The sequence below is a fragment of the Pseudopodoces humilis genome, chromosome 7 (genome assembly GCF_049639895.1).
Source record: "Pseudopodoces humilis isolate 2021_Gansu_Grassland_sample_001 chromosome 7, ASM4963989v1, whole genome shotgun sequence".
Lineage (NCBI taxonomy): Eukaryota > Metazoa > Chordata > Aves > Passeriformes > Paridae > Pseudopodoces > Pseudopodoces humilis.
This window is the reverse complement of record NC_142206.1, coordinates 27349745-27374941: the sequence shown is the minus strand read 5'-3', so window position 1 is coordinate 27374941 and position 25197 is coordinate 27349745. Positions and strand designations below refer to the sequence as shown.

Below are 25197 nucleotides of genomic sequence, written 5' to 3'. Positions count from 1 at the left end.
TGTAAATTTTGGCTATAACCAGGACACATGGACATCAGTGAGGAAACATGCTTGTTTAAGGTCATTCTCTTGGGATGAGGTTTGGGTTTGGCAGGCTTACCTGCAGTACAAACACAAATAGAAGCAGTTCAAAACATTTAGATCTCTTTTGCTCTCTAATGTACAATTTGAGTCCCTAAATTTAAGATTACAATGTAAGACCATTTCATTTATAAAAAAAGAGGCAAGCTAGGAAGGCAAGTTGATTGCTGCCAAGGTAAATAGTCTGTACTTGTCTATTATGAAGCTGCCAGGATGGAGTTTTACTTCTCTGAAAAATCCTTATTAAGCATTGCTGCTAAGCAAACACTCTTCCCTCCTCTCCCACTTACACAGTACAAAAACATGTAATGTCCTATCTCTCCAAGCCTCCTGTAAAGGTTAGCCAAAACTTGCTGCAATTGCCCTGCAACAGCTTCTCTGCAATTATTCACCAGCACAAGCACACAGAGTTCCCTTATCTTCTAAGGAAGAAAAGGTCACCCCATGTGTCAGATTCTGAATGCAGAACTTTGAGCCTTTCTGTAAGTTTAGATCCCATAAAATCTAATTAAATCCAGCACTGTCACAGTGAAGCAAATGAAGGCATGTAACCGTATGAGCATGCTCACTAAAACGTTAACAGCCCTGTTTCGCAATACAGGCTGACTAACCACATTATTCACCACATGGCCTTCCAACCCATTCACCCTTTCATTACCCAATTAACATCTAATAATACAAAACTACAAGTAAGCGTTCTATCAAAATATGCATAAAGGTGAAGCATTTCTTCAGTTGTTCAGCCAGCAAACACATTTTGTTGTTGTTATTATTATTATTTAGCATTCCAGTTAGGGGGATTTTCCATGTTGGAGATAAAGTATTGGATACATAACTAGAAGTCTACTGAAGCAAGCATACCAGCTGTAGAAAACTCACCTTTCAGCAGTGAAAGTAATATTTAGATCATACTTTGAAAATGCAGCAGAAATGGCAACCTTAAATTCTTTATGTAAGACCAAAGAGATCAGAGCTGTGCAATAATGTCTCTGACAGCATTCTTTGAAATCATGATGCATTGTTATCACATGGTGTGAAGTACAAGACATCCTCAAATCCATCACATTTCTTGCTGTCTTATACCTGAACTAAGGTATCATGTGAGCACTCCACAACTTTTCTAGAGCACTGGACAATTCTATCTGCACCACAGATGAGGGTGGAAGAAGGGGAAAAAACAATGTTATGACAGCAACATTTTACTGGCAAAAGCCAGACTTTAAGAAAAATTGCAAACAGCTTATGAAATATCAGGAAATTAAATAATGAACTGTACTCCAACACACTGTTAACAATTATGTCACTAAAGCATTCAGCTACCAGAGGCCCTGTCCTAAAGCTTAGGATTTTGTGAAATACACTTTTCAAACATAAATACCCCCAGACTGCAGCAATTAAACACAGGAGTCTGTATTCCACAATGTTATGTAACAGAAGTATCACCAAAATAAACATTCAGACTCTTAAACTGTCACAAAAATACAAGTTTGATCATTGTGAGGCAGAAGTTATTCTTAAAGATATGCAATGCCCCTTCCAGCAACTGTAAGATAAATCATTTGCCTCTCACAAACCTGTGAAATTCAGCAAATAAAAGAAAGCGAGCCTCATTTTCTCCATCAATAACTATTCTAAAGCAAATGTCCCAATTCATCAGACACCACAGCAACTGCAAATTCTGACTATGGTCCTAAACAATATGCTAAGAGGTTTAAGAGCAGAGATATAAGGCAGTAATCCCCTTGTTTTGTAGGCTCACTCTAAAAATACCCTGCAGATTGTCAGTCACTGATGGAAAACAGGTCTCCTAAACACTTGATGTGATACAAAGTGAGTTGAATTGTATTATCTGTAATAACAGAAAATAAGCAGAAGTTTAGTAAAGAAACACTAGCTATGCACCTTGTGGAAAGCAGTTCAAGTAATTCTGCTTTGCAGCTCATCTGCACAAATGTAAATAATTTTAACTAACGAACCCATGCCATTTCCAAGTGAATAATTTACATTTAGGGCAGCTAAATATCAGACAACTCAACAGTTTTCAAACATAAACATCTCAGTTTAAAAGGTATCCTTACAAATACACATTGAATTTCAAAATTAAATTAGATATAAAAGGAAGTACAAAAAGGGCTAAAACAGCCAAAAAGTATGTTCTTTAATAATTCAATTCCACAAATTGCATCTTGAAGTTATGTATATCAAATCCCATGAAAATAAATGCATTTTCAAAATTTTGAAAAAAGAGTTTTTACAAGTAAAATAAGCATCTTTTACTGGTAAATCAATCACAAATCTTAGATTTTTACACTGGACTTACTTCTGTAGGACCTATGAGTATTTTATAAGCAAATAATCAGTGTTGACTAAACAAGGCCAAACACCTGCTGCTTAGTATCAGACAGGGGGGGAATATAAATCAATCATAGCTTTGTGCTGTTGAGCTGATCACTCCCTACTACTGGGAGTCCAGAAACATACGAGCACACACCATATTTTTGGTTCCAGCTCTTAGGTGAGAGCAGAGAGGGCAGACAAAATGAGCTACAGGTCTAGAGCACACATTTCAGGAACCAACTGCACTCTAAACCAGATTACTAGGAGGATGTATTTTAGCAAGATTTCTAAAAATAGACTTGTATTCATAGTGAAGCTTTACCCTTGGTTCATATATCATGTTTCACAAAAGCGAAAGCTATGGCATTTTGGACACTGATCCTGCAACACTGCTCTACACCAGCCCACAGCATGGTCCGGCCCAGCAGTCCATGTGGACCACGTTCCGGAAACATTTGGAACAACAAACCAGAAATTTGTGTCAGCTTTATAAGAAGCCTTCAGGGGGAATGAATAGCTGTGCTGCTGAGTCTATCAGCAAGTAGGATTCAGGTACAGAGAAACTAGGTAAATCCACATGAGTAGTAGTGTGCTCAGATACAAAACAGGAAGGAAAACAGGGCTCTCCACCTCAACCAGCAATGTTTCATTCATTCAGGTATGCTCTCAAAACAAAATAGTTCAGCAACTGTTTACAGGTGATGCAAAATGTTCCAGAGTAGATTAAACTGATTTTAGAAAGACAAGATGATCTCAAGAAATTATTCTGTGATAAAAACAGCAGAGAAAAGCACATGGAAGAAGGCTAAAAAAAGCCAGCGTAATTATAAATAGCAATGAATATGAATTCAGCTATTACTACAGTCTAGGAAAGGTCATAACTCATAAACATAACATAACTCATAAATCATAAACATAACATGTTTAGTCCTCTAAAAATTTAATTGTCAAATAAGCAAACAGTAGTAAGAATTATTATGAAAGGAGCAGAGCCAAGCCAGCAAGATGCTGCAGCGTAAGACCAGACTGCGCTCAGCTGCAGTACCATATAGTTCTTTTAGTTAATATACCCTCCCTGAAATGCAACTGGAAGGTGCAGAAAAAAAGCAAGGATAAGAAGGATAGCACAGACTACTTAACTCCGTCAGCTCAAGCACAGATTAGATACATCAAAGGTCTTCACCACAGAAAACGAATTTTCTAGTGGGGGAAGCTACAAAAATTACAGTATCACAGTGTTAGAAAATAAAAAAGGAACTACAATTTTCCAATTCTTATGTCGCAGGAATGGTGAAAAAGCAATAGAATTCTCCAGCAGATTTCAATAAGAATATTTCTCTTCATGATACAAAATCAAGCAGGACAATTCCTAGATCTGGGAATGTTTAAAAACTAAAAATAAAATGGAACTTAAAAAAAAAAAAAATCCCCAAACCAACCAGATTAATTATTTGATCAAAACTTTCAAAAGTTATTGGAACCTATAGCGAAGAAGGTGCAGCTATGCATTTAGGAAATCACCCAATGCAATTTGACCAGCTGGGAAGTCTTCATGTCTTAATCTTCTATTCTTCCCAGGAATCAGCACTGTATCAGAGAGAATGATTGTGCTATGGAGCCTTTGTTGTGAAGCAACACAGCTCCCAAGCTGGTGTCCCTTCAGGGCCAGCCCAGCTGGCCACACCTCCGTGTTGCAGCTGTCACAGCAGCACAGCAGAGCTGCTCACACCCACCTGCCGCAGCACCAACCGGCTCACTCCAGTGGAAGAAATCTCCCTTTCCCAAACACTCAGAAGTTTCTATAGCTCGAGACATTTAAACGAGATGAATTTGTATACTCCAGATAGTTCACAAAATGTGAATTATTGTGGCAACAAGCCACGGGTGCACTAGTCAATCTCAGTTATGAAATGAAAATTAGCTTAAACTGCCACGAAGTGTGTCATTCACAGGATGACAGATGACTCCTTGTTACACCATTACTGCACTGGCCCAAGCACTCCACTCAGTCACTGCCTGGCAGCTGTTACATGGCAGTTCAAGACACTTCAATCGCTCCCATCCTCCACAGCTAAACATAATTAAGGCCCTCTTATCTCTGGGTTTTCTTCGGCTTGTTCACGCTAAATCAACCACACTTTTGACTGCAGCCAATGCAAAGAAGGATGAGGGTGAGTGACACAAAAGGCATTTTTAATATTAATTTAGAACTCGAAGTGAAATTGTGAAGCCTTGTACGAAGCTTTTTTGTGAAAAAGTGGCAGGTTTTAATAATAAAAATGAGCCCAGAGGAAAGATACAATAATTCTTTCCTGACTGTCAGAATATCAGAAAATCATTTGATCATCCCTTATTAAGCTTAACAACAGAAAAAGTACACTTTCACGTAAAAGATAGGCAGAATGTTTTTAGGAACTCACTCTGGTGCCCACCATTGCAATTGTGGTTGACTTCTAAGAACATAAATTTTTCTTTACACTGATCTTATTTATTACAGTAGGAATTAATTTATACATTCGTACATCTGTCCAGTGCAAGTTTTGATTTGTTCCATCACACTTTTCTCATAATAACTCTTTACAGAACACTACAAGGAACTAACAGAATTTTTTCCCAAATCCATTTGCTTTACACAAATGTAATCAAATCAGAAGCTATCTTAACAAAGTCAGATACAAGCTACAAATTCTTTTAAGCATACAGAACGCAATGCCTTCTGAACTCCCTCACCAGTTAAATATCTTTAAAAATACTTTGCATCCTCTCTAGAAGCTCTAATATGAGCCATGTGTTTCATCACCCAGAGAACTCACACAACATTTAAGGCATCTGTCACCATACTCTCTGTGAGAGATGTCTAAACAGAGAATTCCAACACAATTCCAGCTTTCTGGTACCATTTTGTATACAGACAACTAGGATTCCTTATGACGACACACCTCACTTCGTGCCTAATGTTTCCCATGCTTACTGCAAAGCTTTAAGATCTAAGCGTGACTTCAGTGATTTTGAGAATTATATATAGCAACATAACTAAATAAATATCTTTTATAAACATTTACCTTCATAAAATCCTGATGTGTGTAATTTTAGGGATAAAACATTCCCCAAATCCAAGTGTATTACAATCAGTTACCAGAAAAATGTTCATATGACAGTAGCAAGAATACGTTCACTTGGTGACTTACATTTTCTTCCCCTCCTCAGATTCTGCTGTAGTACTTTTCTTAAAAATCCTGCTCTCAAAGCTGTAACCATGACTCCATGGATATTAAAAATAAAAAATAATTTAAAAAAAAAATAAATCTATGGCCTGAAATGAAGCAGAGGTGGTAAAGTGATAAAGTGAAGTCCAATATGGGCTATAAAAGGTTTCTGGGAACTTACGTAATTTTCTCCCTGTACCTCACAAGACAACGTTTTTTTAGATAATTTCAAGTGTTTCCTTAAAGAACAACCCCACAGTGTGGAATTATTATGCCATTATACCAATTCGCCACAACTCCAGTCAAGGCTGGATTTTTCTTTATTCATGGTGACAGACCTGAAGCCTCTCAGACCTACACCAAAACCTTTCACCTACTCCTTTCAATGTTTGCACATATTCATTTGGGGTAAGAGGGGAGAGGAGGGAAGGTGTGATCTTTATGGAATTAAGTGATAAAAGGATACATCGATCAGTCTGCACTTCAGGTTTGAGGTTTTTTGGAAGAACTCCAAGTAAAGTTTTTCATATCTGCTCTTACAAACAGATGCATACTTCCCTCCCCCACCCCCTCTTCCTATCACTTGGCATTTAAAGCCTTTTGGTTGTAAGGATAGTAATGTTAGTCTTTATGGAGGCTAAATAGGAATTCAAGTGCTATTGCTACAAAATCTCACAGACACATTGTTTAAAAAGGCAATGATAATAATCTCTCAGACATTTCCTTCCACAGAAGTTACCAGATTTCATGATGGTCATTAAAATTAGTAACCTTATTTTTGACCAGCAATAATCTATTATGAATCCACAACTACATGCTCAGCAAGAATTACCACATAAATTATCACAGAAATCAATAAATCCCAGGGCTCCTCTCCAGAATGTTTCTGGGGATTTTTTCTACTCACATTAAAGACAGTGAAAAGAAAGTTCAGTTACACAAATTCACTTTAAGTATACTTAACAATGAAAACGTATTTCTTCAAATAAATAACTCTGTATACATCCAAAGAGATGGTTTCTACCATTTTCACCTAAAATCAAATTAATAATTATAAAATTCCTTCATGATAATGAAGATTTTTCTAATGAAAGCTTTAATTAAGAAATGGAAGCAATATGTTCATTTCTCTAACAATCTAGTCAAAATATTTGGTCTTTCCAAGACCACAACAGGATTTTAATTCCAGCCTTTAGACAATATTTAAAGCAGTTAATCTAATATAATACTGGAGTGGGGTGGGAGGGGTGGGGGTATGTATGTGAATTTCATGTCACTACCTGAGACAGACTGCTCCAAACTTGTAAAACTGCTTTACCTACTAAATGAACTGCAAGAACTCACATCAGCATTTTAACTTCTAGTCAAAATTAAGTCCGTGGTAATTCAGAAGGTCAAATCTTAGAATATAATGGATTCAGACTTCCTGGTGGTAAAATATTGGGATCTTAATTCAACTTTCTATTACCTTTCTCTTCCCCATATTAATTCTGTTAGCATACAGATTTTATTATCTCTTTCAAGATCAGCATAGAATTTCTGCTACAAAAAACAAACATGCACTAAAAGCCAAGAATGTGCCTTTGTATGTGTGCTTTCTTCACAAGCTGTACTCACATCTCAAAATGATTATTAAGAAAAGGCCAGAATGTGCATTCTAACACAAACAGTTTAAAATAACCTTCATGTAATAATGAAATACCTCCACTGAAAATTTCCAGATTCTACAGACAAAAAATTGTTCCCTCTTGGTGCAGTAAGACAGAGAACACTTAGTGAGATGAAGTTAAACTAACTGCTTTAAAAGTTAACCAATCATACATTAAAAGACAAAGTTAAGATATGCAGCTCAAAATGCCAGTGCTGCCTTTCAGGGTCCCAGTTTATCTATACAAGAAGCTAAGACTATCGCCCTCTTCCATGAACACCAAAATCCCATAAATATTCACAAAACTGTCTCACCATTTCTCACTAGCAGCTCTCCCACCCAGCCAGTTCTAAACTATTATGTTTATTTTAGCCCCAATGTGTAAATAAATGGTCAATTAAATATTATGAGCATGAAAAGATCATGCAAAGGTGTTTTAATTTCAAAACGTTCAAATGGAGATATAATTACAAGCAATATATGCTGAATTAAGTCAGAAACATCTCAAGCCACCAGTAAAACATTTTGTCAGCTAGGGCTGATAAGAACTACAGAAATATTACATATTGTATGTACTGCAATTGAGCACCTATTAACGCTCTTTAAAATAAGCAGCCAGCTGAGACATGGACTAAAAGACCAAGATATTCATTATTCAAACAAATTAAGCTTTTGACCGTCTTGTTACAGCTGTTCAAACCCAGGAAAAAAGTTCAATATTAACGTCACACTGAACTAGAGAGTATTTAGTTTTGTTACTGGTATAGAAATGACCTTCCTCACCCCCATCATGATCTTAAGCAAAGCAGGATGCTGTCTACCATATGTGGGATCACACTTCCATCTCCTTCAGAAGGTGAAATGAATTCCACAGCTGCGTGGCAGGTCATGCTCTCCAAGAACATCAGGCTGCCCACAAGTCAGTAGAGGACTACAGGCAGGGCAACAGTGGCAATTCAACAGCTCCAGTGATGCCAAACAGTCCTCACGAACACACCAGTCTGACTGAACGACCTCAGCTAGGCTGGAACTGTGAAACCCACAGATGTCTTTTACTTTTCTAAATCAAGTGTTGCTCAGCACAGTAAAACATGTACAATGATCTGCTGCAACATACAGACTCTGGTAGGAGAAAGACAGAGTCCCAGAAAGTCCACTGCCCATAAGTAACACATGCTGGAAAACCACATGGCTGCAATAGCCTCTTGAATCATATACCACCTGTCATCGTCCCAACTTTAAACTGCTTGGCAAAAGAACAAGAAAAGTCAAACAGGAAATAATGAGGAAAATTTGTCTTCATTCTCAAGTCCATCAGAGCAATCAATGAAGCTTCAAGCTCAGCAAAGACAGAAATATCACCTGATAACCCTGGAATAAGGCAGCCTTTCCTTATCTGCAGCACAGGGCACTGCTCAAAAACCAGACACAGCAAGAGCAAGTGGCAGAAGGTAACCAAGGCATCACTCACATGAATTTCCCCTGAATAATTCTGATTCTACCATTGCCATATTCTGCATTGCCTGCTGATGGATGCCCACAGTGGCAAGCAACAAATTTCACTCTGGTATGAGTGAGTTTGACATAAAAGCAGTATGAGCTCTACAGTTGGGGCAAGTAGGAAACTGTGCTGCTGTTGCTGCCCAGGCAGACTGATGAAATCCTGCGTCTTGCATTGCCATCTTGGTATGGAGAACATCACCCTACTTCCGTAAAAGACAGCTGCTTCCTGGGATGGCAACTGAGCTGGGCAACAGAAGACAGGATGAGGAGGAAGGCAGCCTAAAAATGCCTGCAATGGAACAGCTGGCACGCAGCAGCAAGGCAGGCATGATAGGGACTCAGTGAAAAGGACACTGGATATTCTGCTGCCAGATTCACACAAAAATTAAAGTTATGACTGTGTTATCTTCACCAGCAGCTAGTCACAGAGTCCACTAATTTGAACAGCACCTTCATTATTCTGGCAGGTGATTGTAGCACAACTACTCCATTCATACATCACCTTTCTTAACAGTATGCCCTGCCTTCTATTTCTAAGTCCAGAAAATTTTAAAGAAGTAAATCTTACAGAATGTGCAGTTTTCTCTTATACAATAGGTAGCATATAGAACATTGACAATATAGGTAACACCATTCACTTAAGACCGAGTCTTGATGATCCTTGTGAATTCCTTTCAATTTAGAATATCTTGTGATAATCCCTTCTTGCTGGCAAGTTCTGGAAGAGGAGATCTTGACCACAACCCCTGGAGGACCAAGCATCACCTTACGTTCCTTTGAGATTACCGAAAGCACACATTTCACTTGGCAAGAAAATGTCAGTGCACATGGCAGAACTTAGAAAGGCCACTCAAACAGCACCATTCTTCCAGCAGCTTTAGAAATTCTCACCCCTGGGTAACTGATGACAATTGGTGTCTTGCAAAAATACATCAACAAAACTCAAACAAACCAAAGGTTGTCTACAGCAGAATGGCTAAGGTCTCCCTACTCGCTTTATCGAGCACTTGCTTGTACCTCACATTACTTCTCCAAGGTCAGATTTCATTCCAAAGACTGTCTGTCAGGTGCACTGCAATTATCTATGTTACAGAGCCACCCTTCTACTCTGCTTATGGTTTGCACTGCAAACTCCACCTCCTGAGATGCACAACCGCATCTTACCTGCAGCTCTCTGAAGCTGCACACACTGCACCAAACAAACAGCACGTCTAAGGGCAGTGGTCTCCTCCAGCAGTATTACTTTCGGAAAAGGAAAGAGTTCTCAGACAAGAACTAAAAAACTCATCTCTCTCTATAAGAGTTTTTTTTCCAACATCATAGCAGTCTAACCACTGTAGGTAAGAGATGCTGACAGCTTTTATATAAAGCCTTCCTACAAGCATAAATACACAGCTTTGCCAGCACTGAGACTTGAGAAGCTGGATTCCTACATCACAGAACTTCTATAAAGTAGAAGCAGAAAGAGCCAAGTAGCCATTACATATGTTTCTCTGAGCAATTTAGTCTCAGGACACTAAAATTATGCAAGTGTCTATGGGCATTTGAATTACATACCTCAAAAAGTGCTGCTGCAAGCCACAAACCGCTTTTTCTCAAATTTCACACTAATCAGACTTAAGAGTAATGCCAAATTGGTATTTTGCAGTGGTCAGGTAAAGTTGATGAACTCACAAATATCACCCAAAAAGATCAATCATCAATGCAATAACATGTTCTTCAGTTATTTATCTCAGTATTTTACATAAATAAGGCTTCTTCAATGGAATCTATCAATTTGCAAATGTAATAACTATTTTCAAAGGCAGCCTTACTTAAGTCACTCCTTTTTAATTAAGGATAAATTAAGTATTTAATGAATTCAGAGTTCTTGCATAATTTCCTTACTGTCTGTCAGAAAATACAAAGGAAGGGGCAAAATCATGTTCTCCTTTTGCACCTCTCTCTATTGTGAAATACATCCAGTGAAGCTGAACACCAGCACTGTTTACGCAGGGATTACACAGAAACCTCTTTATGAAGTACACAGTGTCTGACTACATAAACTGACAGAACTTCCTCAGCCCTTCCAAGTCTGAGTCGGAGCGATGACAACACCATAAAGTGAAAACATTTTCCAGGACACTCATATTCACATGGCCTATTGGAGGTTCCTTATCACCAGAAAGGGTTGCAGTCCACGCATCATGTCTGACAGCTACAGTGGGTTTTTCCATGTTCAGTTTCTTTCCTGTATTTGGTCCTTCTGTTCTCAAGTTTAACTCAAGGCTGAATCCTTTCTTGGTCCATCAACTTGAATTTTAGAAGTTTCTTACGATTAAACATTACAGTAATTCTGACTGGAGGTAGACTTACTGGTGGTACAAAATGAAACTTCCTGAACTCTGAAACTACAGCAGAAAGAACAGGATGAAATTCAGTGTGCCCTGGATTCTAAACCCCAAAGCTGACAAGCAATCACAACTACATAAATTTTTATTCCCAATATTTTGAAATATCAAGTTTCAAACTTCTTTGAAACTTCTCCCTCCCTGAATTCTTACAAAAAAAGAAGAACTAAAGATGAAGGTGACGGAGTAACTTCAGAGTCTGGAATTAAATGCTTTTCATAGCCTTTAACATGAACTTCTGAAATGCAACAGGCAGCTGTAACAAAGCCAAGATAACCAAGGTTATCTTGGATTGTCCTACAACCACACCCAGGAATGCAATGCATGCCAAAACTCCACAGTTGGTCACAGACATGGGCGCAGGAGGAATCAGAATGTGCACTGAGTCACTTTCTCACCGCTGGAATAATGCACTTAGGCGAGCTTGCTATAAATATCCAGTGCTGGAGATACAGGAGAAGATTGGAGCCATTTGTGGGAGACACAAATACTAATTACACATCAAGCAGAGTTCCAGCAACACAAAACTAAGGAAGAAGAGAAGATTAAGGAAATGGCTGACTTTCAAGCATACAGCCTGCATGTTCTGAACTCTCACAGAAACAGAGCAACCGAGAAATAAGGCTGGGAAATAAATCAGAAGTTTGGGCTACGGAAAAATCCCCCTTGTATAATTCACACCAATGCATGCAATCCTGTTATTGAATTTATGATTTCTACATAAAACAAGTAAAATTTGTGTGAAAACCAGATTAACTAGCAAGACAAAAATCCCAAAAGATGTGGCTGACCACATAAGCTAACTTCACAGAACACACCTAAAGTTTGCCATAGCTGAACAAATATGTGATCTCCTCCAGTTTTTGCAGTTAAATTGTCTTACTCCCTTTTTTTGTTCTTTGTTTGTTTGATGGGGAGTGGAGGGTGTTGTTCTACTAAGAACATTTTTACTTTTCAAAATATTCTCTATTGGTGTCTTTTCTACTAAAATGCATTTTTAAAATTTTGTTACTGCTACATTCCTCTTCTAGAAGCCTGGACTTACAAAATAATTAATAACTGAACAGAATTTTTTAAATTGTCTTACATTTCACAAGAGTGAAGACACCTAAAGCAAACTTGTAAATTTTTTTTCCTAAAAGGGTAGAGGGGTGTGGGTAGTGCAGGACTATTTGACATACTTATTTCCCTGATACTGGAAAGGTTAGAAAGCATTCCTAAAATATTTGATAGTCTTGAGATTCACAGTAGGAGACTGTATTTCCTGCTGGATAACAGCATTATATTACACATAAAAATTACTACGTCAGTAAAATGAAAACAGCTACAACATGTGAAGCTCTCAGCAGAGAGCTTCCTGTTGTGTTTGAAGGGAGACTCCAGAAGGGACCAAGGGAATTGCAACACACCAGCAAGTGGGATGACTGAACACCCGTGTAAAACTTAAGTTTCACAGGCTGATGACCATTGTGTGAAATAAATCTATGCTCACTCTGGTACAAAATCATATCCTAGACCTCTAACTGTGATTCTCCTTTATACATTTATTTTGGGAATGGGATAGAAAAGAAACAATGTGCTTTTCATTGATACAGTCACCCAGAGATTATGACAGCAGGCAATGTGTGTCAGTATTACTGACTAAGCATTATATCCCAGGTCTGAGAAGAAAAAAAAAGGAAATAACAACTAAAACATGAATAAAAAGAAATGATCTCATCACTGGTACAGCTACTGCTAAGTGACATCTTATCTAGCTTTTATAGTGACTAATTATTGACTGTCTTCACAGAATAAATAGGTTTTGAATAGAAGTCTGAATATTAATAGCATCAGCTTAATGAAATTCATGTTTAAAACCAAATCCAAGGCAAGACTCAAGTCTTTAAACTAGAGAAACATTTAAATTTATCTACTAAATACACTGTAAGAACACCCAGTATTTATTTACATTTACATTATATTACATTTCAAAGGTTCAAACTTTCAACATACCAGTAACTAGTAACCTTTTCTGAATCTACTTTAAGTGGTTAAAGATTCTCCCTATGCAAACAATTAGAGGGACTTTTTAACGATCTCACTAAAGTTAAAGGTTTAGCTTGAGATGAGTTCTGAGAACATGAAAAGTACTTCTACACAATGTTCTCAGCTATATCAGGATACACATTTTAAAAAGGAATAAACTTTTTGAGGATGCCCTGCAATTGATTTATAATCTTCCATAGACTCTCTCAAAGTTTAAGGCTCACAAAATCTTAAGAGAAAAAGATGTGGTATTCAGTTTTTAGGAAATGATGGGGAAATTCACAAGCTTAGTTCAGGAAATAAACATATTACACTGCCAGTCAAAGAAAGGAGAACTGACAAAGTACACTTCTGTACATAATTCAAACAAGTGCTAACAAATGCCTCCTTTAATAACTTGAATCCAATCCACCCAGGATTTGATAACTAAAAAACATTCACTTTTACCTATAGTATTAAGTTGCTGGTTTCCACAGCATTCTACTTACCATTTGAAAAAAAAAAAACCACAAAAAAAAACCTCTCTGTTGTTTTAAGGACTCCAAAGATTACTACCCATACAGACTTGGTCAGCTACACTACAGACAAATCATGATGATACAGTTCCCCAAAACTCAGAGCATGAAAAGGTGAAGTTTTGTAGGAGAGAGAATGCAAGGCAAGAATGTAGCTGTGACACAGGCTTCTCTGGATAGGCTGCCCTGAGACACACCCTGCAAATTCTCTTCACCACCCACGCCCCCTCACATTAGGCATCCTGATCCGCATGCAACAGGAAGGGCCTGGAAAGCCTTCATCATGGGTCAGGTACACTGAAACACTTTGGGGAACCTAAACCAACTGCACATGGCCTCAAATGCTACAGCTGGGGTACCTAACTCGGATCCGGGAAACACTGCGGTGTACGCAAACCAAAGCCACCTTCAGCTGCCTTGTTTTGCACAGCTTCTGGAAGTGCCTGCATCAGTTCTGATGGAGAACAAACATTTTTGACAACCCACTAGTCATAATACCTTAGGACAACTCAATCAGAAGCAATAGCTATCTCCTGCTATAGAATCTAGCTTACTGTGACTGTCACTTATTACATTATACCAGAGCAGCAACTGACACATCCACATAAAATTAAAAATATAATCTACTGAACCCCCCCCTTTTTTTTTTTTTTTTTTTTTTATCCCTGCAGTTAATGTGCTCATGAAGTCCATCCTTTTGTGACAAAGAATGAAAACCAATGAGTTTTAAGAGGCAACAGTCCTCCACTTGGGTACAACTTCAGTGAAACTTTCAGCAACACCCTGCCTTTTCTGTGAAGCCTGAGCAATTGCATCAGTGGGATGGGCCACTGGAGATGCCTCATTTCCTCTGCATCTTCAAGGCTTATGCAAGGTTTTGCCAGCTCCAGCTGTGTTCACTGATAACATAAGAAAGTTTGTAAAAAAACAACTGAGAAGGAGCAGGGCAAGGTCCAAAGTGAAACATTTGGGTATGCACAGCATATATAGTATGTTTAGTTCTATAAACTGAATTTAGTGTTATTCGTGAATCCTCCTCTCAATCATTCAAGTTTGTATTTACGACTGACAGAGCTACTTCATTCTTCAGCGCACACCTATAAAAATAACTGTGCAGACAGGATCCCAAGGTGTACTAATAAGACAGTTACAACCCTAGACAGCAGAAGTTTCAGCCTATTCCAAAGGAGCTTAATATTTAATGGAAGCATAGAGGCCTACAATTACACAGCTAAGTCCCAATATATGCATTTTACAAGATTAGAGCTGGAAAAATTCACCTGTTCTGAGAAGGAAAGAAGCCAAAAGGCAGAAGAGAGATAGAGGCAGCCAGAAAGACATTCCCAGACTTTCTCCCTTCAGCCTTGAATTACAAAAGTCACTGGTGGTTTTCACCCCTCTTGAACTCCTACAATACATTCAGTCAACATGGTTTACCTAGTCAGTAAAGACTAGAGCAAATATCCAGAATAAGTATCTCTGGAAAGGAAGTCTACAAATACTAAGAAATGCTTTTTTTTATTTTTTTTAAATATCAGAAAATATAATTCTCCCTTCCCATTTGGTTATACATACCATGGTTGTTTGATAGTGGTATATGTTAGCTTCTGAACTTCTGTCCATTTTTCTTAAACAAGCTTACTTATTTCTACCACATCAAGTACACACTAATGCGTGTACATTGGAATGAAAGTAGAGAACCATCACTCCCATTTAGAAAGTAGAAGGGAACTTGATTAACCTGAAAAGATGCAGTTTGACTCCCAACCTGAAATATACTGCAAAATTTACATAGATGGCAATTGTGGTGCAAGGGCAGGGAGGGAGAGAAGTACTAAGTATTCTTTCATTTAAGAATCCAAAATTCTTGCAGTTACAGAACTTTAATCAACTTTCAGGCAACACTGCCTGACCACTTCCCAAAACTTGGGGCAGCAGAGGTAGCGACTTCAAGATGACATATTTATAGCACACAGAACTCACATACAGCCACTAATTCTATAATTAAACACTAAAACAAGATGCTGTTATGAACACAATGTCTCTGGCAACATACCACATTCAGATGGACACTGAAATATCTTTTAGGTAATTGAACTTGATCTAATCTGGAGTTGGTATTTCCTGGCCAATGATGACTAACTCTTCTAAACCATCATTAGGTATCAGGAAATACCCACCCCCAACATCAACCACTATTGAAATATACACCAAAGTATCATGTTTTGAACATCTTCACTCATAGGTAAATATCCTACAGGCAAAAGTGAGGAGAAAAACCCTTTCCATCAGTCTTCAAGTAGCCAAAATACAAAATCAAGTCCTAATATTAATAACAAAATGTGAGTTAGGGCCAGACTTCCAGCTCACTTGCACAGTTTGACAAGATAACACTGGGCTCTTCCACAGTTGTCTTGCTCCTTTCAATCATACATTAAAATGCTACCAGAATTAAACTGATCCAAACCACTACTATGTGATGGTGGGTTAGAGAACTGTGTACAATGAGGACACTGGTCTTGCACAGCTCTGCTGTGCCCTTCCCTCTCAGCTTCCCAGGTGCTGCTGCCCTGACTGATTCCAGTCCTCAGCAACCCAAGCAAAGAAAAGAAACAGACCAAAGAGCCTCTGTGCAAACTCCAGCCTAAAGGAGAAGCCATGCCTTTTCATCTCCATTTTCTGTTCCATTAAAAACAGCAGAGGAAAGAAAGCACTTCTTAGCTAAAAACAAACAAGAAATAAAAAGAACCCATGGTAAGTGAAAGACAACATCACATTTATATTCAGGAAGGCTCAAGAGTGGACAATTGTCCTCTTCATTTCTGCAGAAACCAAAATTAAAGGCTCTCAGTAGGAAAGTCACAGCTCTAATCCCCTTCTCCTCCCCATCTCCCTGAAGGCACTAATAGAAAGTTTTCTTCACAGTAGTCAACACATCACTATGTTGTGAATATTAAATCTAACCCAAAGAGACTGCCATTATTTCCTCTCCTATCCTTTTCCCATCTTTTCTTTTTCCCTTTAAAGGCAAAAGATTTGCTCTACAACTGCCATGAGTGCACCTAAAATTATTTCTAATTTACTTAGAATTACAAAATAATTTCATCCCTGATGAAATAGCTAGTTGATATTAATTACACTATGTTCTTCTACTAGAATTCTACATACTTAGCTTAAGTTAGCATGTGGTTCTGTGCAAGTCAAACACTTCCTAATTAAATCCTAAAATCCTATCAAATATCAGTACTTAAAACTGCTACCTTGAAGGAAATCTACAGCTTGTGTATCAAGAATGATTTTGTTTCAACAATCATTCTGGTGAGTAGAGTCTGCTGCCTGAATAAAGCAGCTTTTTAGCTCGTTTTTATTTTTTACTTTATTTTAACATTAAAAAAATCAAACCTCTTATGAAAATTGATATTCATTCCCAACCCTCCTCCCAGAAGAGCTAACCACTTATCAAACCACTACAGTAGATCTTCTGGCAGCTCTTTAAGCTGTAATCAGAGATCAGACTTACATTCAGATCTTTGGAGGAAAAACCACAACCACCACACCACAGAGAACACACACACAGAGTCCTCTTCATAATTTATTTAAATTACAAAGAGGGCTCCTTTGCACTCATCTGAAAACATGTTATGTGTCAGCAGTAAAACGGAATTTAGATTTTCTGGAGAACACTAAGGGCAGATTTTTTGGACCACCATTCCCATAAGCAGAGTGCTACACCTGGGAAAACGCATCAAACTGCTGGTTCAGAATTCAGTTTGCAGGCCAATGAGCAAATAAGCCCCATCAGCGTTAGATGGCATGATACCTCTTGCACTCCTTGTGTCAAGTAGTTCTTGAAATGTTATATCCATGCTACTGAAATTAAATTAGTGACATTTTTTTCAAACTGGGAATCTTACAAAATGAGGAGCAGTAGCACAAATAATCCAGCAGCAGCACTCAACACCAACTCAGAGCACTGTAAGAACAGAAAGGAGTTCCTACACAGAAAAAGGTTCACAAGAAAACTTCCAGCAGAAAACTCCTTTAAAAATAATTATACAAATAACAAAATCCCTACCAATCCAGCCCTCTAAATCTACTATATAAAGGTATCTAAAGTCAGTCTATATAGATGTGAAGAATGTAAATTAAGAGTCATGATTTGGGGGAAAAAAATGAACTGAAAAACAAACCCAAATGCTTCAAAAAACCCCCTCAGAATTTATCTTGCTATTTAAAACATCTATGTCACATGGAGTAAAACAGCCCACTAAACTGTATCTACAAAGCAAGGCCAGAGTTTTAAACTAACCAGTACAAAGGTCTTCAAGAAACTGAGTTTTCATGAATTATAGCTTTACACACAGTTCATTTTACAATGTGGACTTTGTAAAGATTTGAGACTTTCCTAGTGACGTGCTTCTGAGTACACAACAATATGAGGAAGTGCTGTAGCTAATACCCCTCTTCTCTGCAGACAGTCACATATCAAAGGTGCATCATTGTTTAAAATGGCTCCAGTTCCAAAGGATGAAGATCTACTCCCTGTCCTGTCTTGACCTTAAGGGAGGGACACACTGTCCACCAAAACATCCTGTCAGGAAGGCAGTAAGAAGCGTGCAAATTTGGAGATTAGGATAATAAATACACTTCTGCTGGTTACTTATTTTGGCTTTCAATAAAATTGTTGTTGAAGAACACAGAGGCTTTTCTAACCAAGCCTTGTTCATGCCAGAAATCCTGGTGAACATGTCCACTTGGCAGCTGCAGGGAACTAGGAACAATGTATTTGTGAAGTTCCCTGTGTGGTAGTCTTGTGTGAAAGTTTTCTTTGTCACATCCATTCTCTTTTGAAGTTACATGTTTCCTAAAACTGGTTTAGCAGAACGAAACTGCTATTAATTATTTGCTATTTCTTCCAATATAGATATTTGGAATTTATGTGAACATAGTCCAAGTCTGTTCACTAAGTGTATGTACCTATTTAGGAAAAAAATGAGATGTTTACTGCTTTGGGGTTTTTTTCTGTTTCCTTTTTTTCGGACTGCATTCCCAAACCTGTGAGGAGATGCCCATGACATAAGGAACAAGATCAACGATTATTTTAATCAGGTTAATTTTCAATATTTCTTAGGACCGGTACCTAAGTCCTTACAGAACAAGCTGTTTAGGTCAATAATAAGCTGCAGGGCTCCTAAATAAACTGGTAATATTGTACCTATTTCTCTCACAAGTAAAATTACTGATTTTTACTGGTCAGAAGGTCTTATTTTCTGAAGTACAGAACTACCAGAAAGACTGGCCCAAATTACTCAAATGACTACTTTAAATGTGGTTTTAGTGTGGTTTTTATTATCAGATCTTTATATTAAGCTACCAGTTCTCCCAAGATGAACAGTGGTCTCTGCATTTTTCTTGATGTTTATGTAAGTGGGGAGCATTAAGCAAATAAGCAACATTATTTCAATCTTTTTTTAGTAAAATGTCTACTGAAAACTACACAAAAGCTTAATTCAGGTCAGTGTTATAAACACTAACAATGTTTACTCGCGTGAAACAGTTGGACAAGCCTGCTCTCATATTTAGTTCAATCGCTAAGTGTCAGCAATTAGCTTGCATCTCTAGATATCTGCACTTGAAACTGAGATGTGAAGGAAAATAAACCTGGCAGATGAGATCTCAAACACTTAGTATTTTTCCAGCTCAAGCTTTTCATACCTTAGATAAAATGCATTACCTCATTTTCAAACATCAGGTTAACAGCTAAGAATCTGAGAGAGAATGTAATTTTGTCAAACAGCAAAGAGAATTGTGCAAGCAGCACACCACAAAACACAAAGCCAAGTCACAGAATCAAATTTGAGCTTGCATATTTTAAAACCTAGTTCAAACAGTGAAGCTCACTTTCTTACTGTACTTTTTAACACAATGACAAAGCAAATCACACAATCCAGACTGAATAAATCAGATGTTACAATTTGTAGGGTCTAGTTGCATTCCTTCCAATGAATACACATAATTTTCTATAAAGTAAAGTAAGACTGAGATCTCCATTTCTCAGGAACTAGAAGTATTGCTAAATTCACAGATGCCATTTAAAATAATAAATATATTAGTACATGGAAAAGATTCATAAACTTTTTTTTAGAAAGTGTCACTACATTATGAGCTGCTGCTTGGGCTTTGCACAAACTTACAGGAAAAAATATCCCTTCTTCAAAGACTTGTTAGAGAATTGTTTGATTTTCACTGAATTTTTACTGTTCAGCTTCAATCGCACTGAGCAACCTCTAAGTGCAAAAGTCAGTTTTTGAGGTCCTATTTCAGACTGAGCAAAGTCTATCAAAAGATTTTCAGGAAGTCCTGGATTGCTTACCTGCCTGTAATGCTCTGGTTCTCATATTACACTGTGCTGTAATTACCTATATTTAAATTGAGAAACCAACTCTGTTTAAACACTTACTGTCACTTCAATATCTTCAACGAACTACACTGCAGTCACACTACTGTACACATCAGGGACCTGACTACCATCTCTTTAAAAAAGATAATCAACTCCATTTAATTCCTCCTTGGATCTTGACATCTGGAATCAAGTATATACATGAGGAAGAACCACACAGCTGCAACTGTATAAATATTTTTCTTACAAATTCCCTGCCAAGAGCATCTCAAAATTTTAAGATCAATTTCACAGACAAGAAATAAAACTAAGGTCACACAGGCAGAAAAGCTTTTAGGATTTGAGTACTCGTATCTGGCATGAGAGGCCAACATACAGTCTCATCTTGGATCACATTTTCCAGACTTTGTTTCTTCTTCTTCTGGGGTGGAGCTGGTGTCTCCTTAAACTGGCATAATGATTATCACTGATTTTATCACAAGAATTTCTGGCATCCACTTCAAATAACAATCCAGCAGACAACACACATTCCAGCTTGTGTTATTAGGATTAAAGCAGGAACCTCTTTCTATTGATATATTCCTTCCAACAAGAGTTATCTAAGCAATTGCCAAACTGACTGCAGTTGATTACAGCACAATGATGCATAGACACTAGGGTACATTTGTTAGCTGAAAATCCTGCAGCAAATTTAAGTCTTCAGAGGTTTCATTTATAAATAAGCTTGAGAATGCGCCTTTGATATAACACAGAACCTTGGAACCCATAAAGCATCTGGAACAGTATTTCTAGATTCAGAACACTAAGAGAGATTATTTTTTTTGTTCACCTCCAGCCAAACAGACTGCATTCTGCCTTCTCATACAAACTTTTGATACCTGTGAGACTTCATAATCAAAATTTATACATATGGTCATCTATCACTGATGCACTAAAAAATCCATTCTTTCCTCTGACACATCTGCTAAGCCAACATAAGTAAAAAGTTAACCACAGAAGCCTGCAAGGGTGTTGTGTGTATAGATGAAAATCAAGTATCAGTGGTACCAATACTTTGGCACATATTCTTTGCATAATCACATTAATCAAAGTTTGGGGCTTGGTTTGGGTTTGTACTGTGGCTAAACAACACTGACAAGTACCACTGCTCCAGAGACTGCCCATATTTTAGAAACTTGCAACGGCTTTTCCATTCATACACCACCATTCATGAAGGAACAAAGCTATGGAAGGATGTCACACACAGCATGAGACCACAGTAAAGACACACTGCAGCAGACCAGCTCAAACTCCACATAACAGAAATTGATATATTGGGCTGTTTAGCAGGGAAGAACATAATTTATAGCATACAATGATTCCAAGTTCTCCTCCTGATGTTTGTGACCTATTATTTTTCTAAAATCACACTGAGCATCTTCATCAAGTCCTTCTTGTGGATTCCAATTTCTCGTATCAAATGCTTTATATGGCATCACACAAAATGCTTAGCATACACACCAACACTCCTGTTAAAGCTATTCTGGTCACCTGTAAACACAGACAGCTTAAGAGCCTGTTCCTAATCTTCATTCTCAAAGGTTTTGCCTCTTCAAAACCCACTTCTTTGCAACCATTAACTACAGCTAATGTATTTCAAAAAATGAGAACTGTGAACAAAACCTTGAAAGAGAGGTGCTTCAGCAAACAGTAATGTGAAGTGACAATATTTGTTTTGAAGACTTAAGGACAGCTGGACAAGATGTCGCACTTTCACAAAGAAATAACTTAAAAAACACACGCAACTTGTGGCAGCAGGGATGACTGAACAGACTGTGGGTTCAGCAACACAGGGCTAGAAAGCAGGAACTCTGCAAATTTTCAAGGGCAAACCTTCACATAAGCTGTGATTAAAACCACTTTCACATTCCTTGCCTCACTAAACTCTGACCTCAAGCAACATTTAAATAATCGTCCTGAGCTGTGAAAATCACTTTGTCAACACTTCAAGTATTCTTAAAATAAAAGTTTTAGTTTTGTTATCATAGTCTTCTCTAGGACTTTGATAGCTCTCTTCAAACAGTTTTTGCATATTTTAATCATCACATGTAAATGGCTCTGCTGCTCATGTACGCTGCTCAAGACAGAACACCAGCAGTCTGCCAGCAGCTGCCAATGGTGTGAGCAGTGAAGTACAGGGATGATGATGCTGGAATGCAGACACCTTTCCAGCATATTTGCTTGCTGAACCTTTTAAAACTTAAGATTTCTCTCAGCCCATGTCTTTAACCTGTCAAGGTCCCTCTGAGTGGCAGCACAGGTGTCTGTTGTGTCATCCACTCTTCCCAATTTTCCATCATCTGTGAACTTGCTGAGGGTGCACAGTGCCCATCACTCAGGTGTTAATGAAAAAAAACAGCCCAGGCCCTACTATCAACCCCTAGGGCACACCACTGCTAACTGGCCTACAGCTGAACTTTGTGTTACCACTCTGTGTCACCCTTGGAGCCCAGCATTTCAGCCAATTTGCAATCCCTTTCCCTGTCTACTTAGCTAGACCAGATGGTGAAGGTGTTAAGGGAGACAATGACAAAAACACAGTTAAAATCAAACAGTACAAACTTCTCTTTTCTCCTCCACCAACGCAGTCATTTTGTCACAGAGGGCTGCCAGGTTGGTCAAGCACGATTTCCCCTTCCTAAAGCTACAGTAACTATTGTTAATCATCTTTGTATCCTTCTTATGTTTGGAAATGGCTTCACAGAATTTGCTCCTTCATTTTCCCAGGGGTCTAGGCGAGGCTGAGCAGTCTGCAAATATCCAGACCCTCCTGCCCTTCTTAGACTCAAAAGCAGCACATGCATTCTTTCAGTCCTCAAGAAGAGCCTTCTATTATCTCAATCTTTCAAAAAAAATTCAGAGTGGTTTTGCTATGATATCAGCTCTCTGACCACTCATAGGTGCATTCTAGCAGTTCCCATGGACTTTCTTATAGCAAACTTTTTTAAATGTTCCCTTACTTGGTCCTTCTCTACTGAGACTAAATCTTCATTGCTTCAGACTTACCCACTAGTTTCTAAGGCCTAGGACTCCAGATGACAAATCCTACCAATACAGACCAAGGTTAAAAAGACATCTAGTACCTCAGCTTTTTCCATGTTTTCGTTCATCTCCCTCTGGCTGGTGATGTACTTGCAGAAGTCTTTCCTGTTGCCCTTCATGTACCTAAACACCTACCTGAAAACTGAGGTTCAAAGCCAATCCCAGTCACACCTCTTCTGCATTCCATTCCTCATGCACACACAAGCAGGAGGCACAAGATTCAAAAATGGGTGAAGTAAGGGAAAAAAGGCACTTCTTGAAAAACTTCCTACTATGCCTACTCTAACTTAACCATTGTAATACAGTATACACAAAACAAGAAAACAATAACCAACTCCAAATTGCCTCTCCACTCTGTTTAACGTTATGACACAAGTATCATGCTAATGACGGCTGAGCTTGCTCCTGCAGTCAGAAACAGAGCCTGATATGCACTGCAATGAGCATGACTGGGCAGTGACACAGCTGCCTTCTCAACAGCAGCACATCCTCTGTTTATAACTGTGATGAAAGTGTATTGTTACTTTCACGAAATCTAAATGATGCATCCCAGCGATTATGTATTCTGTTTTACATCAAACAGATCTTTCATCTTATGTATTAACTCATACCTTACAGCCTGCCCTGCTTTTCTAGGGCAAGGCAACATCATGCCCGTGTCAAGAGGTGAAATGTTATAACCAACAACTTAAACAGCTCACTAGTTCTGGACAGTAAGCATTCAAGATCTCTGACTGTACATGGTAAATAACTGAGCTACTAACAAGCACATACCAAAGCCAGCTTTATGCCACAGGATACTGGATGCTGCACTCACATGCAAAGGGTGATAAAAGCAGTTGTGAGAAATGGAACCGTCCTTTAGGGCAATAGGCTGGTTTAAACAAAGTGTCCAAAACAAACAGCAGCAATAAAACCTGTAGAGAAGTAGAGACTAGTTGATACTAACAACTTTGGCATCTGTCAAGACAAAAATGAGATCTTACTTATAAAAAGCAATGTATTCCCAAACTTCAGTGTTTTTTAAAACAATAAATTATTTCAAACCTAACTAAGGCTAAGTTAGCAACTAATGAAGAAGGATAAATAAAATCCAGTTTTGCAAAAGTCCAGATATGCTTTAGTATATCCAGCTAGAGGGATTCCAGCCGCTCTACCACTCTGTGATATGAGGCAACTCTTGAAGGCACAAAGAGTCTGAATATCTGTAGAAATACCAACAAAGAAAGAAAAGCTGAGGAAAGCAACAGTATGTCCTTAATCGTTCCCTCTAAATCAGTGGCTCCCTAACTGATTTAACAGGTTTTTTAAAAAGCCTTTGAACAAAACTTTAATTAAATCTATTCCAAAACAAGCACCCATTTCGGCTCAGTGCTCTAGGTAAAACTCCAGCGCATTTACAAGTATAATCAGTTCAGTGAAGCTCTCCCTCTTTCCTCTATAAACACAGCTATTTATGTTTGACCCCAACCCACACTAAAACTCACTCAGTATGCAGCTCTTTCATCTACTTCTTTTTCACAACCTGATCGGCAGTAGAATGGCATATGAAGAAAGGTTGAGTGTGATATCTTCAGAAAATGGTCAGAAAGGTTTTTTTCTGTCTGAGTGTGATAGTGAATACAAAGATCTATCTGAGCAAGTGCTTTTACTACTGGAAATGCATCATACCTGCACAACAAAAATACCATTTTCACAGAATCACAGAATAGTTTGGGTTGGAGGAGAGCTTCTGAAGTTAATTTAGTCTAGTGTCCCCTTGCAATGAGCAGGGATGTCTTCAATTAGATCAGGTTGTTCAAAGCCCTGACCTTGAACACTTCCATGGATGGGGCATGTACCACGTCTCAGGGCAACCTGTTCCAGCATTTCACCACCCTCACTGTAAAATGTTCCTTCCATATGTTTAAACTAAATAGATTCCTTCAGCTGAAAGTCATTATCCCTTGTCCTGTTGCAACAGACAGCTAAAATGTTTCTAATAGCTCCTTTGAGTACTGGAGGCTGC

General features: G+C 38.2%; 1 protein-coding gene across 11 annotated transcripts in view; it reads right to left on the bottom strand.

Moving 5' to 3' along the window:
- NUMB (NUMB endocytic adaptor protein) overlaps window positions 1-25197 on the bottom strand; it is a 92153-nt gene that overhangs the window by 41355 nt on the left and 25601 nt on the right. The window lies entirely within an intron of this gene.